Here is a 19,853-nt window from a genome sequence, read left to right as displayed (position 1 = left end):
AAAAAAAGAAAGAAAGAAAAAAAGGCAAGAATCACTGTTGTCTTCCACGTTAAATCAATACAGTACATTGTTATTCTGTCCTTTTATCGAAATTCTACTCTCTCAGAAAAAGCATCTCAGCACAGCAGTACAGTGCTGCCAGCTCCTTCACAATGGATTTTTTCTGGTGTTAAATATGATACCATTTGAAGCAACTCAGCACCCTCTCAAACTTGTCCCTAGGGATTCCAACTTCAAAGAGATTGTCCACACTAGCAAGCAACAGCAGAATCTGCAAACTCCAGTTTGGTAAATTGGCTAAATCCTGCCTCTGCAGTATCTACTCAAGGACTGTGATCTGCAGATAGCTCTCATCAGCTTTAACGAAGCAGATGAGGCTGATGAACACCAATCAAAAAGCTGTCATTATTTTTTGAAAACAGTAAATGCAGGAACAAGTAACACATGAGTATTCATTTACTTCGAAAGTATGACTTATTATTAAAGGCAAGATAAGAATGTTTTTATTTGAATTCTTAACAGCTTAAAAATACAGACAGTTCTAACAAGATTACCAGAACAACACATTTAAAGGACAGAAAGTTCAGGAATAACTGTAACAAAATGCAAACTAAACTGGAAGTAGGAAATAGAGCAAACACTGTCTACTCAGGACTTGATGCAGGATATCCAAAAATATTTTAGAGGAAAACTATCCCTTGGAAAAATTAATGGTAGTGATGCACACTAAATTGCACAAAGGGCATTTTAACTTAGTTGTGTTGCTCTCAATAGACAAAATTTATAGACTATGACTACAAAGGATTTGTGTCTAACTCCATTCACAGATGTCTTGGAAGGTATAGGAAGGAAGGAGGACAAAAAAAAAAAGTTTAAATGTTTATTTGCAAAGCAGCAAAGAGTTAATTCATTTTGCCCTGAATTCCTTCATTTCTGGCCAAGTCTGTAAGAACTGGGAAAAGTGGTAGAGTGCAGGCTTCTGGGGATAATCTTACACAATGAGGAATCAACGGGTTAAAAGAAACATGGCTTTTCTAACTTCTGTTTTATTGTTTTGTTTTTTTATTAAAATGAAGTGAGATTTTTATTGTAGTTGCTGGCATAACTTGTATTTCCATTCAGTTGTATTCGAAGGTATTTATTTTTAAGTTTGAAAAGGATATGGACTTAAACTGAGGACAACCAAATAAAATAAAAAGTTACAATTTCATAGTATGTTGAGTTCTGGTGAATTTGAGTTGTTTTGCATTAAGATTCAGGTCTACTTGTATTAGACTAACAGTTAACCATGCTTGGACTCTTGCCCGTTTGTCAAAAGGGAGAATTCAAATAAGGAAATAAGTGTTCATAAACTGTGTTCAAATGGGACCAAGTGTGCACCCAGAATATGATTTAGAAAGGTCCTTTTGTGATGATACATAGACACAGAAAAAATTAATACTGCATGCCCATGTATTTTATTGGGTGAAATTCTGTAAGGTGAGTTTCATAAAACAAATTCCTAGCCTGTTTGTTCAGCTGGTTTGTCCATCACATTTAACATTTCTCATTACACCAGCACTTATTCTTTTACTTTTGGTTCAAATACTAAGACAATACACTATATTTTCCATCCATCTAGGCATTCCTAAAGCTTCATAAGAAAAATATGGGTTAAGATTAATTTTTCTGATCAGTTATTCATATTTCATTGTTAGTACACCTTTTTAAAATTGCATTCATTCTAAGTTATCTAGACATAATTATGTAGCTTGGTCCATATAAGCCTAGCACCTTAAGACAACTTTCAATTTATATACAGAAAAAAAAATCATAAGAAAAAAAAGACTGGAATATTTAGTATCCATTCTTTGAAGCTCAACTTAGGTATACTTTGTTTTTGACTCAATCTCCTCAAAAGAAGCAACTTTTTTCCCCACTGAAGTTCAATAATTTTTGTTAAAATTTTAACTTGTGACCCTTTAATGACGGGTACTGTGAAGATGGGGACTCTGTCTGATTTACCTTCATATTTCCCCATAATCCCTCAGATAGCTATGGACTTGTTCAACAGTTATCTATTAAATATTCTTCAGTGAGTAAATAAAGACAAAATTGTTTTAATAAAATATCTGTTCAGCAATACATATTCTTTCCATGTAACTGGGTATGAATTAACTACAAATAATGTCATAACACACAAAAAAGAAACTGGTTGATAAATAAACAGATAAATTATTAATTTAAAAGTTGTGCTAAATATGAGGAAGAAAAAGCTGAGAATGGGTAAGAGAATAATGTGTTCCTATGTATAATTAAAAATAGCTTTAGTCTTTGCCTCTGGTTTCTGGCACAGAGCTCATAAAACCCTTGGAATTTCCTAAGTGATAGGAGTATATTTTATTATATACCATGAGCAACTTTCAGACACACTTGAGCTCATATCAATGAGAAAACTGAGGATGGGACCCTTAGGTAGCCTCAGGTTGGGTTGGTCACTGGAAAGACCAAGTGACTGGAAACCACCCACTTCCTACCTTCGGGAAGGGGAAGGGGAGCTGGAGACTGGGCTCTATAAAAACTCTTGAATAAAGAAGTGCAGAGAGCTTCCAGGCTGGGGAACAAATCCACATACCAGGAGAATAACACACCCCAACTCCATGGGAAAAGAAGCTCCTGTGCTTGGGATCCTTCTGGATCTTGTTCTGTTTACATCTTCAACTGGCTACTCATTTGCAGCTTTATAACAAAGTAGTAAACATAAGTGTCTTCCTGAGTTCTGTGAACTCTTCTAGCAGTTATGAATTGAAGGAGGAGAGTCATTAGTTCAGTTCAGTTGTTCAGTCATGTCCAACTCTTTGCGACCCCATGAACTGCAGCATGCCAGGCTTCCCTATCCTTCACCAATTCCCAGAGCTTGCTCAAACTCACGTCCATCAAGTCAGTGATGCCATGCAACCATGTCCTCGGTTATTCCCTTCTCCTTGTCTTCAATCTTTCCCAGCAACAGGGTCTTTTCCAATGAGTCGGTTCTTTGCATCAGGTGGCCAAAGTATTGGAGCTTCAGCTTCAGCATCAATCATTCCAATGAATATTCAGGACTGATTTCGTTTAGGATTGACTTGTTTGATCTCCTTGCAGTCCAAGGGACTCTCAGGAGTCTTCTCTAACACCACAGTTCAAAAGCATCAATTCTTTGGTGCTCAGCTTTCTTTATAGTCCAACTCTCACAATCAAACATAACCACTGGAAAAACTATAGATTTGACTAGACAGACCTTTGTCAGCAAAGTAATGTCTCTGCTTTTTCATATGTTCTCTAGGTTGGTCATAGCTTTTCTTTCAAGAAGCGAGCATCTTTTAATTTCATGGCTGCAGTCACCATCTTCAGTGATGTTGGAGCTTAAAAAAAATAAACTCTCTCACTGTTTCCATTGTTGATGGGACCTGATACATGATCTTAGTTTTCTGAATGTTGAGTTTTAAGTCAACTTTTTCACTCTCCTCTTTCACTTTCAAAAGGCTCTATTTCTTCTTTGCTTTCTGCCATAAGGGTGGTATCATCTGCATATCTGGGGTTATTGATATTTCTCCCAGCAATCTTGTTTCCAGCTTGTACTTCATCCAGCTCAGCATTTCTCATGATGTGCTCTGCATATAAGAAAAATAAGCAGGTGACAACATACAGCATCAATGTACTACTTTCCCAATTTGGAACCAATCTGTTGTACCATGTCCAGTTCTAACTGTTGTATCTTGATCTCCATACAGATTTCTCAGGAGGCAGGTCTGGTATTCCTATCTCTTTAAGAATTTTCCACAGTTTGTTGTGATCCACACAAAGGCTTTGGTATAGTCAATAAAGCAGAAATAGATGTTTTTCTGGAACTCGCTTGCTATTTTGATGATCCAACAGATGTTGGCAATTTGATTTCTGGTTCCTCTTCCTTGTCTAAATCCAGCTTGAACAACTGGAAGTTCATGGTTCATGTACTGTTGAAGCCTGGCTTGGAGAATTTTGAGCATTGCTTTGCTAGCATGTGAGATGAATGCAATTGTGCATTAGTTTGAACAATCTTTGGCATTGCCTTTGTTTGGGATGGAATGAAAACTGACCTTTTCCAGTCCTGTGGCCACTGCTGAGTTTTCCAAATTTGCTGGCATATTGAGTGCAGCACTGTCACAGCATCATCTTTTAGGAATTGAAATAGCTCAACTGTAATTCTATCACCTCCACTAGCTTTGTGTCATGAGAATCCCCAATTTATAGCTGATCAGTCAGACTTGCAGGTGGCCTGGGATTGCAACCAGGATCTGGAGTGAAAGGCTGTCTTGTGGAATCAAGCTTTCTACCTGTGGGTTCTGTGCTGACTCTGGATAGTTTGTGTCATAATTAAAATGAATTGTTGGACTCATACCAGCTGGTTTCAGAGAACTGGAGAATTGCCTATTGGTGTGAGAAAAGACACACCAGTTTTTGTCAGAGAAAAAAACACCTCAAATAGGATAGTCAGAACCTCTCTTCAAGGAGGTAACATTTGAGAAGAAAATTGTGGAGGAGAACATTTTAGGGATCTTTGATTTTGTGTTTTATAAATGAAGTCCAAGGGAACAATGGGGCTGCAAATCACATGTGATTATGACTTCTGCTGACACCTTTCTTCCCTAGGATGGGATCTTAGCAGATGCCCCGAGTCCTGCTCAGTCTTGCCTTCATCGCCTGTGACCTCTGAGACCTTCTACTCCAGGATGTATGTTGATCCCACACTTCCCCAGGCCATCCTACTTCTGGATACCTAGCATCACCCTGTATGGAGGCTTCAGTACCCTTTGAAAAGGTCGTGACCCACAAGAATAAGAGATGCCTGGCTTGACCATCCTGTGCTGACCCATGGACTGCCTGTAACTCCTGTTGCTGTCATCTCTCGTGGACCTGTGATGGTCTGTACTCGTGGATGATTATTCCTCATGTTTGAGGAACTATGACGTTAATAACAAATGAAAAAACACTATGACAAGTTGAGAGAGGGCCTAGGAAAAAAGGAAAAAGCTTTCTGTTTTAATATTTTAATGGCACTTTTCCTACTTTTTGCACAAGACACTTTGTATTTTCATTTTGCACTGGGCCCTGCAAATTATGTAGTCAGTTCTAGAGATGAAAAATATTCCTGTTTTGGAAATGTCAAGTTTGAGGTTCCAATTAGGCACCTACTTAAAGATGTTGAGCAGGCAGCTGGATACACAAGTCTGGAGATCAGGAGAAAGTCAAAGATGGAATCAAGAATGAGGAAGTCATCAGGGTATAGCTGGTATTTTAAGTCTTTCACAAGCTCTGCTTATCCATCTGCCCATTGAAGAGAGGCTAAATTCCACATGGCATTAGCACCTGTGAGGCAGAACTCTATTTGGGGGCATTGATCTGTCATACCATGAAGTATGAAAACTGATCTTTTAAGTGAAACTCATTTTCATTCCAGAACATACTGGAGTTAACAAATTTCTCAACAGAGACTTTGCTAATAGAACCTGTCCACTCTGAATTTACTGCTGCATAAAAGATCATTAACATAAGCAAAGCAGGATCCCTCTGGATACACTCACCCTAACTGGGCTCTTCTGGGCTCTCCTAGAAGATTTGGCTGATCTTTCAAGCCTATATGAGCCTGAGGAAGGTTGAGAGCCAGGAGCAGGGAATCACTCTGACTTAAGATCACTATTCAGAGAAGGCAATGGCACCCCACTCCAGTACTCTTGCCTGGAAAATCCCATGGATGGAGGAGCCTGGTGGGCTGCAGTCCATGGGGTCGCTAAGAGTCCGACACTCCCGAGCGACTTCACTTTCACTTTTCACTTTCATGCATTGGAGAAGGAAATGGCAACCCACTCCAGTGTTCTTGCCTGGAGAATCCCAGGGACTGTGGAGCCTGGTGGGCTGCTGTCTATAGGGTCACACAGAGTCGGACACGACTGAAGCGACTTAGCAGCAGCAGCAGCAGCAGCAGCAGCAGCAGCAATATCACTATTGGCCTTAGAAAAAACTTCAGCTAGAGATCTTGGTAGTAAGCGCCAAGCACTAGTCTTGTCTATTCTGTGCTCTTCAGTGTAAGGAAGGGTTCCTTCTTGTTACTATAAATTTCTAGCCACAAAGGATGGGGCTGAAAAATTAAGCACTTCATCTACTATCCCCCAAACTCACACTGTCAAATCTACTCTCCTGATTAAGCTTCGAGTTTCTATGACCTTTTGCAGTTTATGGTCTGGATTTAAAAAAAAAAAAAAACAACTCTGCCAGATTACTTGTGCTGTATGTGCTGTGTTCAGTCACATCCGACTCTGTGACCCCATGAACTATAGCCTGCCAGGCTCCTCCTTCCATGGAAGTTTCCACTTGTTACCTATTAACTGTTTCTCTCTTATAGCTAGAAAGTGTTTTTTGAACTTTGAAACTAAGAATTTGTCATTTTTATCTTTTTTTCTTCCTTTTCCCTAATAAATCCCCCTGGGAAGCTCAAATGGAGATAGTAATTGAAGAAGAAAAAATTAACTGGCTACTATCTCAAATTGTTATTCAAGCACTCTTCTTAAGAACAGCACAGCCATAACCTGCATGTCTGTGTCTCTCCCAAATCCTATGGTGAAATCTAATCCCCAATGTGGGCTTCCCTGGTGGCTCAGATGGTAAGGTGTCTGCCTGCAATGTAATGGGATTTGAAGGTGGGGCCTTTGGAAAGTGATGAGGACACAAAGACAGTTATGACTGGGATTAATGCCCTTTAAAAGAGACCCCAGAGAACAACTTTGCACCTTCCATCATGTGAAGACATAATGAGAAGACAGCCAAGTATAAACCAGAAATGAGCTCTTACGAGACATAGAATCTGTCTCTCAGTCTTTAGGACTGTAATAAATAAATATCTGCTGTACAATGTTTTTTACAGCAGCCCAGATGGACAGAGACAAGGGTCACTCTGTTATTGGAATACACTTTCCAAAGTATAGCTTTATGAAGACTTCACTTTATTCATCTCAAACAGTAGCATGTCAGTTCATTTCTGGTTCTATTTCCCAGGGCTATTGGGTCATAAAGAAAAAGGTTATTACCACTTGGACTTCAAGGCACATCTTCAAAACCCATATACCCAGAGAACCAGGCATCCCAAAACAGGTCTAATTACCCAGAGGAATGGGACCAAACCTGTTCACATTTTAAAGATCTTGGCGAGAAAAGAATGACTAATTTTGCTCAGCACTTTCAAATTCTTAAGTCTATAAGGTTCCATCTGACTGATTAACAGTGAGCACTCAGGACAGAGAGAACCTCCCTGGAGGTTCTCTGTGCAAGACTCTGCTCTGAGTGTTCTTTTGCACACTGACCTACCTTGATGAGGCTCCCATAATGCCCACTTTCACTGTTGACCTCACAGTGCTGACCTCGTCCACTATTTGTCTTCCCAGTCAGTGCTGACTATTGTCTTAAGCACCTTTATCTTGCTAACGATGTAAAATCCCTTATTACCTGTCCCAGACCTGTCACTCCCCAATGGTTATGGAACTAAAGACTATATGTAAGTTCTCTGCTCATGTCATGCTGTGCCAGCACTTCATGGTTATGTGTACTCTGCCCCTATGCCTGGCATAAACTTCGCAACTTTCTATACTAGGCTGACACATATATATCCTTTATGGCTGAATACAAGTAACTTTTCCCTCCTTAAGTCCACTGTGGTATATTGTATTAAAGCTTACAAATATCCCAGTTTTCCTACCTGTGCTTCTCTCCCTTGAGGAGACTTTATGCATTCCACCCACAGAACTGAGGCAAGATCAGAAACCCAGATTTAATTGAACTGTGACATTTTAGGGCACAGACTCCCTTACTTCTGATACCAAAAACAAATTCAGGGAATTTCCAAAGCCACTGTGAGATCTGATACTTCCCTAAAGTTTGACAGAATTCACTGAATATTACTGTACTCACATTTAGGGGTTATTACAGAGAAAGGATATAGATGAAAATAAATTGAAAGAAGAAAGTTATAGAGCAAAGGCTGAGAGGGTTCCAATGCAAGGCTTCCATTGTCCTTGGATCCATGATCCTTTCAGTATCAATGTGTGATAACACACAACACACAGAGTTTTTATTAGAATTTCTTTATACTGGCATGATAGGTTGAATGGCCAAATGGTTGAATTCAGTCCCCAGGACAACTAATAACTGCATGGCCCAATGTTCACACAAATCACATGGTTGATATCTCTGCCATGGCCATACCCCAGCTAAAATTGTCAGAAATAGCCAGGGCTCACCCTAAACAAAGACTTTCCCGTCAGAAGCTGAAGGAAAGGCCAAACCTCTCTTTGAGCAAGGCCAAACTCTTCACCAAATTCTATGTGAGTAGCTCTGGCCAATGACATACATGCTGAAAAGATGCGTGTCATTTGAAAAGTCACTGTGGGGTTTTCCTTGTCTTTTTTCTCTCTACCCAATGTTACAGATCCCTGGAGGAGGGCACGGCAACCAACTCTGGTATTCTTATCTGGAGAATCCCCATGGACAGAGGAGCCTGGCGGGCTACAGTCCACGGGGCTGCAAAGAGTTGACAAGACTGAGGGACTGAGCACAGCACAGTGTTTCAGACAGGGCCTGTTTCATCAGCCTCAGGCTCTGAGACAGCCGAAACCTGCTTATTCACCTGTTATGAACAGGGAGCCCAAGGGAGAAATAAACCTTTGTTTCTGCAAGCCTGCTAAGTTTGTGGCTCTTTGCTACCACAGCCTATAACTCTGCTTATCATAATTGATATACCTACCAACAACCACCAGGTTAGATTAGCGGTGTGTGTGTGTGTGTGTGTGTGTGTGTGTGTGTGTGTGTGGTTTCATAGGATTAATACAGAAGACCTTATGAGTTGATCATGATCAAAATATACCGTTACAAGTTGCTAAATCAGCCAGAAAACATGTACTATTCTACCTATATAGTAGTTTATAAAGTGTTTTTATAAGTTGATAACATTTAAAATGCATGTTCAAATAAAAAAAAATCCAAATTTCTAGCTTTTAATACAAATAAACTCAGAAGTTTTATTAGGTGCCCAAATATCTGCAAAGCAACAAGTGATTAGGCTAAATCAGCTCAGCCCACCACTCTGACTACATATGTGGTGTCCAGAAGAACAAAGCCTCTGTCAAGCATGGTTAACTCCTTACATCACCTGACTGGTCCCCATAGGCACTCAAGGTTGCAATCTCTTTAAATCTGTTCAACAAATTACTGAAGAAGAAGGGTAAGTAGAAAAAAGAGGGGAGTGGGGAATTTAATTTATATTAATAATATCCTGTTGAAAACAATTCATTACATACACAGAATATAACAAAATTTAACTGATTTGAAATTGGTAGGGAACATCAGTTGCACTAAATCACTAAGAACAGAGGGAACGTTCAATGATCTAATAACAAAATCTCATTCAAAATGTGTTTAAATCTGCATTTTCCCTAGTTTTATATTTGCAAAATGATTTCTGCTGCTGCTGCTGCTAAGTCACTTCAGTCGTGTCCGACTCCATGTGACCCCATAGACGGCAGCCCACCAGGCTCCTCCGTCCATAGGATTTTCCAGGCAAGAGTACTGGAGTGGGGTGCCATTGCCTTCTCCTAAAATGATTTCTACTTTTCAGTAACTCATACCTTCTCTTTGATTTTCTTTATTTTTCTGAGATTGCCTACAACTTTTGGGGATAAAGATTCAATTAATTAATTAAACAACCAAGTAGATCATTTAAGTAATCAGTCTTTGTTGGTGAATACCACTCGACTATTCATCTTTGGGCTTCAATATTTCTCTGTGCGATGGTGACTGTTAGGTGAGTTCTAGCTGCCCAATGTCTGGTTTTGTAGCCCGGCCATTGTCTGCCAGGCAACAAGCATGTATTTATCACCATAGAGATAAGCAAAGGCTGATGAACAGGGGCTTCATATTTCTACTCACAGGTCCTGTCTGCTTGGTGGCAGAAGGACCAAGTTATATTTTGATACCCATACAATAAATGAGATATAAAAAATCTGAATTAAATGGTGAACATATCAATTTGCTCGAGTAATATTTGAGACTGGAACCCTGAACAGTGTTTTCTGCTGGACTATCCCCCAAATCTCACTCATCACAGCATTCATGTGACCACACAGACTTTACCTGTGAAAATGTGGTTAGATAAGCTTCTCAGTAGTTGTGACTGCTTATCATTTACCTTTAAACTCCATGCCCCCCTATATGTGTATGCTTATTTTTATATATGTTTAAAAAATAATGTGAATTAGCCAAGTTTCCATCTTCTTTTCTCGTGATTAACCATTATATGCACAGAGTTCCTACTTGTTAAGGACCTTAAATTAGCCTCAATTTAGAGTTGAACTAAAGACTGATTCAGTTTCTTTCTCTAACAAGGACTTTATGAATTTAAAAACTTCCAGAATTACACATTATTCTTTACTGCATTGTACTACTGTATAAATAAAAGACATATCAATCATATGCTTTCTTTAAATTTGTATTCCTTAGGACAGCCTCCTTTTTCTGAATTAAATAGTGCTTTTCCTTTTTATGAGACTTATTTTATAAAATAGAGATGCCATTTCATTTAAATTGTTCCTAATTTGGATATCTAAAATGTGTCCTGTTTTTCCAGTAGAATGTTTCATGAGACAAAGGGAAAAGTTAAGAATGCATATACGTGGATCCAGATATACTTCTGTGACTTGATTACACATTTTACAAAACAGATGGAAAATAGAATGTTGATTGACCCCGGTTACTGTGATTGTGTGTCTCCTGCCAACAAAAATGTAGCTGAAATACACAAATGTTTTTAAATATGCTGCTTGGGTGTTTCCTCACTGCCAAAAAAGAAAATCAGCAGCACAATTATTATGTAAACCCTTGTGTTATTCCCAGTGCACAAACATTTTACAGATGCTTCCCTATGAAAACATTCTAAAGCATACACTTGGCTGTCTTTGCTTACCTAGAGTTGTTTGGCAATAACTATTTCTTTTGGGATGTAGCTTTTTACTGAGTTTTGTGGTTGAGCAAACGAAGGATGAGAAGCACAGAATTTATGATCTGGAAATACCCTAGCTTACTGATATTACATGTCTGTCAAAAATGAACATCACAAATTCAAAAGAAATAAATACACACAAAGGAGGGGTGGGAGGTCTCTGTAGTTTTGAAATCAGTGTGACTACGTTAGCTACATCCTCTTGGATCAGTATTCACAGATGTCTGTAAGACTGTCTCATGACCCCCACCTTGTCCATTTCAGCAAGAACTCATACTGTGTGATACAGTTTGGCAACTGAGAATGAAGCCATGGTAAGGGAGAGGAAAACATTCCATGCAAGGAGAAATTCGGTTTTGTACTCTCCAGTCTGCACCAACTTCCAGTGAGTTCTTACCTTGCCTTTTTTCTATATAGTGACAATCAAGAATGAAAATCAGGCTATATCAGCAAATTGAGAACAGGAAAAAAGAACAACATAGATGAATTTTTAAAACTTTCTACAAAACAAAAAACATCTATCATCATGTGTAAAGAAATTGAAAGCTTTTAATCTTCACTGAATAATGGATATTTACCCCCCCAAATATGCTGATAAGCCTTTAAGGTTGTGGTTAAAATGCTGCTCTCAATGAAGTGGTCTTGGACAAAGACACAATTCATCAGTTTATAGGTCATGTAACCTTGCATATTGCAGTTAGTCTATCTAAAACTCCATGTTTTTATGATGATAAAATATTAATAGCAAAAATTTATTGAAAGTTTACCATGTACCAGACACTGTTTTATAATCAGTACAGGCTATCTTATTTAATTCTCACAAAAATCCTATGAAGTAAATTCCACATTGCTATCCCTATTATACAGGTAATAAAACTAATGCACAAAAAATAAGAAAAAAATAAGAATTCATTTTTATTTCAATATTTAGCAAAAACTTATGCTATGTGCTCAACTTTCTTCTAGATACTTTACAAGTATTAATTAATAACTATCTCTCAATTTAATCAAAACTGCTATTTTAATCTCATTTTCCAGATTAGGACACTGAGATAAGACAGATTAAGTACCTTGTCCAAAGTCACAGTTAATAGCTGGTGGAAGGAAAGTATGAATCACTCAGTGTGATTCCAGTGATTTTTGCACTTCAAAACTACTAGGTATTATTACCACCCCTTAGGGTGTAATGAAGATTGAATGACATCATGTTGGTACATGAAAAGCATTTGTGTGTGTGTGTGCTCAGTCATGTTCCACTGTTTGCGACCCAAGGACTGCAGCCTGCCAGGCTTCTCTGCCTACAGAATTTTTCAGGCAAGAATACTGGAGAGCATTGCCATTTCCTTCTGCAGGGGATTTTCCCAACCCAGGGACTGAACCCACATCTCTTGCATCTCCTGCATTAGCAGGCAGATTCTTTACCACTAGCGCCACCTGGGGAAAGTTTATTCTGAAGATTATGGAAGCTCTCAGAATATTATCACAAATAATAATGGTGCTGAGGAGACAGAAACCAAGCATGTTTTTATACCCTGTTTTCCACTGGGCAGTTTTTAAAATTAGCAAATAGGCTGGTGAACTGGAACAGAGTGAACACGGAGAGGGATAGAAAATGAGGTCAAGCATTTATCCAATCACATACAGCCTTGCAGATCTTTATAAAGACCAACATTTGTTCTTAGTGAGATGAAAGGCCATTAGTGAGTTTTGAGCAAAGTCATAAAGTAATTTGACTTAAATGTCTTAATAGGATCAGTTTGGCTGCTGTATTGAAAAAGAGCTGCAGGGGAGCAAGGGCAAACGCATATGGTACTATTATTTCATGAGGTTAAGAGAGGTTATGTAAATTGTGCAGTGTCTGTCAAAGAGTCAGTAGGCATCAAACAGGGTTTCCAATTCAGGCCTGCATGAGTTAACCATACATGACACTGAATGGGAGAATGATGAAGACCCTGGGTAGGCTTTTAGGTCTTCCTATCCCATCTAAATGCAAAGTGTGATATTTGCTGAAAAGTTTTGGCTAGAAAAAAATGTGGTTTTTTTTGTACACTTCAAGTTTTAGTTTTCTTAACAATGTGCCTGGTTATTTGAGAAAGATCTATGAAAACTAATACTAATTCTGACCCCACATCTATGTGTAACCAAGTCATACTGAACCTCTCTCTTTAATAAGCATTGTTCACCAGATAATATTTGTAACTACAAAAAGCTTATGTTTGCTGTGTTTTATGTCAATTTAAGCCTATTTTTGTTGTAAGAGATAATCCTTTTGTGATTCCCTAGTATTATTAGTACTCTTGCCTGGAAAATCCCATGTACGGAGGAGCCTGGTAGGCTGTAGTCCATGGGGTCACTAAGAGTGGGACACGATCGAGCAACTTCACTTTCACTTTTCACTTTCATGCATTGGAGAAGGAAATGGCAGCCCACTCCAGTGTTCTTGCCTGGAGAATCCCAGGGACAGTGGAGCCTGATGGGCTGCCATCTATGGGGTCGCACAGAGTTGCACACGACTGAAGCAACTTAGCAGCAGCAGCAGCAGCAGTATTATTATCTTCTAAGAACAACCAAGGTCAAAATTATCTACCACACAACCTAATGTCTGGCACACCAAGGCAGAAAATATGCATCATTTGATTTAATGTCTGCTCAATAAATATTAACTAGATTAATTAATTTAAGAAATATGTCTTCAAATTCATAGCACAGTAAAAATTGCATCATTTGAAGACTACTTGATTTTAAGACTTTATTTGCTAAAGTTGATGGAATTTATTAATTAGGAATAATAGGATCAGGATTTGGAGAAATAAGATTAGAAATCTGAAGAAGAAAACTGTGAAGACAGAAGAAAAGGAAAGTGAAGAAAAGACTAGAGAAGATACAAAAACTAGAAGATAAAAATACATGCTTTAGAAGACAGAAAATCTAAGCCTAGGAGGTAGGAGGCAGAAGAAAAAGTAGACAAAATTATGAGAGAAACAAAGCTGACAACATGGTCGAGTATTTCAGATAGAAAATGAAAAACGAGCTTTTGGATGCAAGCGTACAAGACAGACCTCCAAAACAGAGATAGAAGAGTTCAAACAATTTGATACAGTACAGGAACAAAACTAAGGAAATTAATTCATAGCTAGTAATAATTAATTGTAAAATCATATCAACTTAACTCTGGTGGTGCAGAACTTAGATCTGAGAAGATGGGCATTTTTAAACTACTGTAGACCAAGACCAACTTAGAAGAAAATCCAGAAGCTAGAAGGAAGTCAGGTAAAAATCTCAGCAAAAAGCTACCTAAAGAACCGAAGTAACTTAAAATCTAAGAATATATTTGGAAGGGTTAAAAATGTGAAAGGCCTTAAATACAGTAGTGTAGTTTCCTTTGGAAAATGTAACGGACTTTATAACTGAAGTAAATTCAAGAACAAGAATAACTGTCAAGTTATTGGACTTCGAGCAAAGATGAATCTTTAAAGCATGAGGATTAGGTGCCAACTAGGGGCTTCCCAGTGGTAAAGCACCTGCCTGCCAAAGGAGGAAAAGCAAGAGGCATGGGTTTAATCCCTGGATCGGGAAGATTCCCAGGAGTAAGGAATAGCAACACACTCCAGTATGCTGGCCTGGAAAATTCCATGGATAGACGAGCCTGGCAGAGTACAGTCCACGGGCTCACAAAGAGCTGGACGTGACTGAGGGACTGATCACACGACAGAGGCTAGTTAGTAAATGGTATTACAAAGCACACGACAGAGGCTAGTTAGTAAATGGTATTACAAAGCACACGACAGAGGCTAGTTAGTAAATGGTGTTACAGAGACTTAGCCAAAGTTCCCAAGAATCAGCACTGATGCGATACTCGCTGACTGTAAAGAATGTATGTTGTATCCTTGGAGATAAGGGGAGAAATTTTCAAGGAGTTCTAGTAGTAAAGTCTCGTATCAGTGACTTAATACCTGGAGCAGCGCTCAAAGTCTTACAAGCACTAAAGAAGTGATATCAGACTATATTAATCAAGGAAATTAACACTAACTGTGGTAACTCCCAAATTTCAGTGACTTGAACCCAATTTTCAACTCCCAAACCATGCCCAATTTTAAGGGGCTTGAATCTAATACAATAATTTCTCTCTAAATTCATAGACTATTAATGGCTGAGTGATGCTCACAGCCAGACAACTGTCATCCAAGCTGTAACTCAGTCATCCAAGCTGTGACTCAATCACCCAAGCTCCTTCCATTTTACAGCCCCATCATATCCTGGGACCTCTATGGAGTCCTCTGTTGGACCATCTGCATTTACTAAACCAATGAGTGGAGATAGAAAAAGGTGACCGTTCTTGTGGGACCTTTACCAGGTCAAGTCTGGAAGTAAAGGATATTCCATTGAGGAAATCTACTGAACTCAAGAAACATAGCTTAATTGCAAGGGATCTGGGAAAGGCAGAGGAGTGAGCCAAATCCCCGGGTACAAGACAAGACAGGGAACTGAGTTTACCTCTGGCACTAACAATAGGAAAATGCACACTTCTTGAAAAAGGTGGACCAATTGTTAACATATTGAAATACTTTTTTTACTACTTGGTAAATTGTTGTGACTTGAATATGCTGGTAATTGGATAGGTAGCTTCTCTTACACATAGTCAAATACCTTTATATGTCAAACTTACAACATGAAATACAAGTTAAAAAATGAGCACTATGACAGAAAATTGGTGACATAAAAAGGAGTATTTAGACACAAATGAGAGATCTTAAAAGTTATAAATGAAAATGTACTTGGGTATTTATTTATTTCAACTGTTTAACTTTCCAGGCCCAGTTCAAAATAGCCTTTTCTTTTCTTTTCTTTTTTAATTTTTATTTTTACTTTATTTTGCTTTACAACACTGTATTGCTTTTGCCATACATTGACATGAATCAGCCACGGGTGTACATGAGTTTCCAATCCTGAACCCCCCCTCCCACCTCCCACCCCATATCATCTCTCCGGATCATCCCCGTGCACCAGCCCCAAACATCCTGTATCCTGTATCGAACATAGACTAGCGATTCATTTCTTACCTGATAGTATACATATTTCAATCCCATTCTCCCAAATCATCCCACCCTCTCCCTCTCCCACAGAGTCTAAAAGTCGGTTCTACATATCTGTGTCTCTTTTGCTGTCTCACATAGAGGGTTATCATTACCATCTTTCTAAATTGCATATATATGTATTAGTATACTGTATTGGTGTTTTTCTTTCTGGCTTACTTCACTCTGTAGAATAGGCTCCAGTTTCATCCACCTCATTAGAACTGATTCAAATGTATTCTTTTTAATGGCTGAGTAATACTCCATTGTGTATATGTACCACAGCTTTTTTATCCATTCATCTGCTGATGGACATCTAGGTTGTTTCCATGTCCTGGCTCAAAATAGCCTTTTCTTAAGTCTTTTTTTAACACTTCCCTTTCTACAGTTAAGGGCTTCCCTGGTGGCTCACACAGTAAAGAATCCACCTGCAATGTGGGAGACCTGGGTTGGATCTCTGTGTTGGGAAGATCCCCTGGAGAAGGGAATGATTATCCACTACAGCATTCTGGCCTGGAGAATTCCATGAACAGGAGCCTGGCAGGCTACAGTCTGTGGGGTTGCAAAGAGTCAGACATGACTGAGTGACTTTTGCTTTTGCTTTTCTATAGATAATATAAATTGCCCTCTTAGCTGCGTTCCTATAGAATTTTATACTTGTCTAATGAATATAGGCTACTGTAAATAGCATTTTTAACTTAGTAGGCCTTATCTTATTCCATTGTTTCTATCTGTTTATATGTGAACTCCTGAGGGCACAGTAAATAATTTCCCTCTGAGTGTACAGTTAATCAATCTTTAGAACATGAAAATGTGGTCATGCTGTTTCTCTACCAAGACTCTTCAGTGAATCCTTAATTGTTCTTAATACAAAGTCTTTAAAAGGTAGTTAAGACCCTTCATGAACTGGCCCATACCTAATTCTCTTTCTTTATTCATACTCTATTACTCAACCATAATGAATCTTTTTCAGTTCCTCAGAAAACCTGAACTTTATTACTCTGGCCTTGTGCAACTGAGATTTCCTCTGCCTGGACTCCGTTCTGCCCCTTTACTCCTGGGTAATCCCTGCTCAATCTTTCAGTTGATTCAAATATTCATTTGAGAAACATTCCTTGTACATCATACACTTGGAAAGGTTCTTGCCTATAAAGTGATACTTTAGCTAAAGCAATACACAAGTTGTTTATTTTAAATGCTCATTTAATTGTCTCTTTTCCAGAAGACTATGTATTCCATAAAGGGGAAATATCATTTCTATTGAAAACCATGATATCTCTCATTATCTAGACCAGTGCTTAGAATATAGTAGTTGTTCAATAAATATCTGTTGAGTGAATGAGTAAAAAATGTCCATTGAGATTAATAAAGATTGGTTCAGTCAATATTTATTGAGTGTCAAAGATAGGCCAAGTGTCATCCTTTTAACACTAGAATTAGTTTTTTCTATTTATTTCTCTGAAAGTTGCTACCCACCACCACTCATAAGGACAGCATATCAAAATCCAACTCATCATCTCCTCTGCACAAACCACCCATCATAAAAATCACCACCACCAATATCCCCGACACATATATCTACAACCACTCAAATATGCTTTCTCTCCTTATTTCCCTACTTACTCAGTAACTCAGGCTTAAAAAATCTCAGATCTTTTGTAACAGTTCCCTCAGATCTCATTAGTTCCTATGCCCCATAGATTTGACCCATGAAAGATATCTTGAATTCATCCTTTTCTTTCCAGTCCTACTGCTACTCCCATAGTTCAGGTTCTCATTACTTGTCACCTGATCTATTTCAATAGCCTCCCAGGGTGTCTCTCCACTTTTATTCGCTCTCTCTTCCAATCTACTTTACACATTTCAGCCAGAGTAATTGACCCAAAGGTCAGTTCACTCCCCTACTCAAAAACCTTCAGTGACTCCCCATTTCAACCAAAAAGAACAGCAAATTCTCAGCCTGGTATTCAAAGGCCTATATAATCTGGCCCCAATTTATCTCATCTTTTCCAGTCCTATGTTATAGTACTCCCCGTCATTGTAGCCCAACTGGTTTTATTATCATTCCCAGAACTTACCTTGCACTTTCTTACTTTCATGCTTCACTCATGTTCTTTCTGCTAAGTCTGACCTGCCTTCCTTCCTATGAACCTGCTGTCTTCTCTCACCTCTCTCTACAGGGAGCTTCAAGTCACACCATGTGAATGTTTCACAAATGGAATGGATAGAATTTTGTAGTTAAGTAATTCACTTCTGAATATCTTGGTTAAAGTGTCCCCTAATTTTTTCTTTTGCTTTAAAAAATTCTGCTCCTCCTTTCATTGTCTCATATTCATCATATATTTTATCATTTCTGTAATCTTATTCAGAAACTGTGATGTCCTTTCTATTTTTTTCACTCTTCCTTTTGGTTCTTTTCTTTAATAAACTTGTCATAATGTAAAGGACTTGAGTTGCCATATTATAAATAATCCATTAATGGTTTTCCTTACATTTTTTTTAAAATTTAAGCTCCAGTGGAACATTCCATCTCCATTTCTTGGTTGGTTGATAATATGGAAATCTCAAGAGACTATTTTAAAATTCAATGAATTATATTTACCTAGAGTATTACCTCTTAGCAGGGGACAACACTGCAGCTTAATGATACAGACTAGCTAATAAATTTTATCTCATTCACCATTTGCTATAGTCCCTTTCAACTATGATTGTTTAGGTTTTCCCAAAAGTGAATATTGAAAAATACAACTATCAGTTAATAGTCTGCATAAATTTAGGTTCACTGAACTTAAAACTTTGTAAACATTTAAAAGAGAACGTCTACTCTGGCCATGTCGAAGTACATAGAGCAGATATGACTTATGCTGTAAACAACTAGAAAACAGAACAAAAACATGAAATAGCTGTTCTCAGACACAAGACTATTGGTAGCCCAGGGCTGTGATCACTGAAACAAGAAAAATGGGATACATTCTAGAATTTTCCTGACTTTCTGTTTAAAGGCACAACCTGAAAGGGGAACCCAAGCAAACATAGTGGCTTTGCAAAGTTAAAAAGATGAAGTTCAGAATTCAGCAATGCTCAATTGGCCAGAATTTCTGGGGCACAATATTAGGGAGGAGGGAAATATGCAAATAAATGGTTCTATAAAGTTCCCTAGAATTTTTCCCCACCCCTGAATTCTCACATGCACATGTGCTACTGTGAAATGACTTGCAGCTGGGCATAGAAGTATTAGAAAAAGAACTAATATGGAGAATTGTGAACTAAAAATTCTAAGAGCTCACACAAGGCTGAGAAATGTTTAAATTTTAACCAGTCATAGTGGAAAGACTTCAGTTAACGTTCAGGACTTTGATAGATACCTCACATGAGCAAGGCCAAAGCAGCCCTGGAATAGAGGTAAAACAGTAGTGTAGCTATCACCAGAAAACTTAAAAATAAACCAAATAACCAAGCTGAGCAACAGGAAAACTTAACTGTTTTTCAAACTAATATTAAATACTCTTTAAAGACAGCAAAAAAAGATTAAGAACTCAACAATATAATAATTATAATGTCTAGCATCCAATAAAAAATTACTAGATATGTGAAGTAAGAAAATATGAACAATATTAAGGATGAAAAATATATTTTTTAAAAACAGACCTAGAATCCACATAGATGATGAGATCAGTAGACAAGGATATGCACTACAAAGAAAGAAAAATGATATTCTTTAAATTAAGGGAATTTATCCAATT

Source organism: Budorcas taxicolor, chromosome 4, assembly GCF_023091745.1.
Source record: "Budorcas taxicolor isolate Tak-1 chromosome 4, Takin1.1, whole genome shotgun sequence".
NCBI classification, from domain to species: domain Eukaryota; kingdom Metazoa; phylum Chordata; class Mammalia; order Artiodactyla; family Bovidae; genus Budorcas; species Budorcas taxicolor.
Note: the sequence above shows the minus strand (reverse complement) of the source record.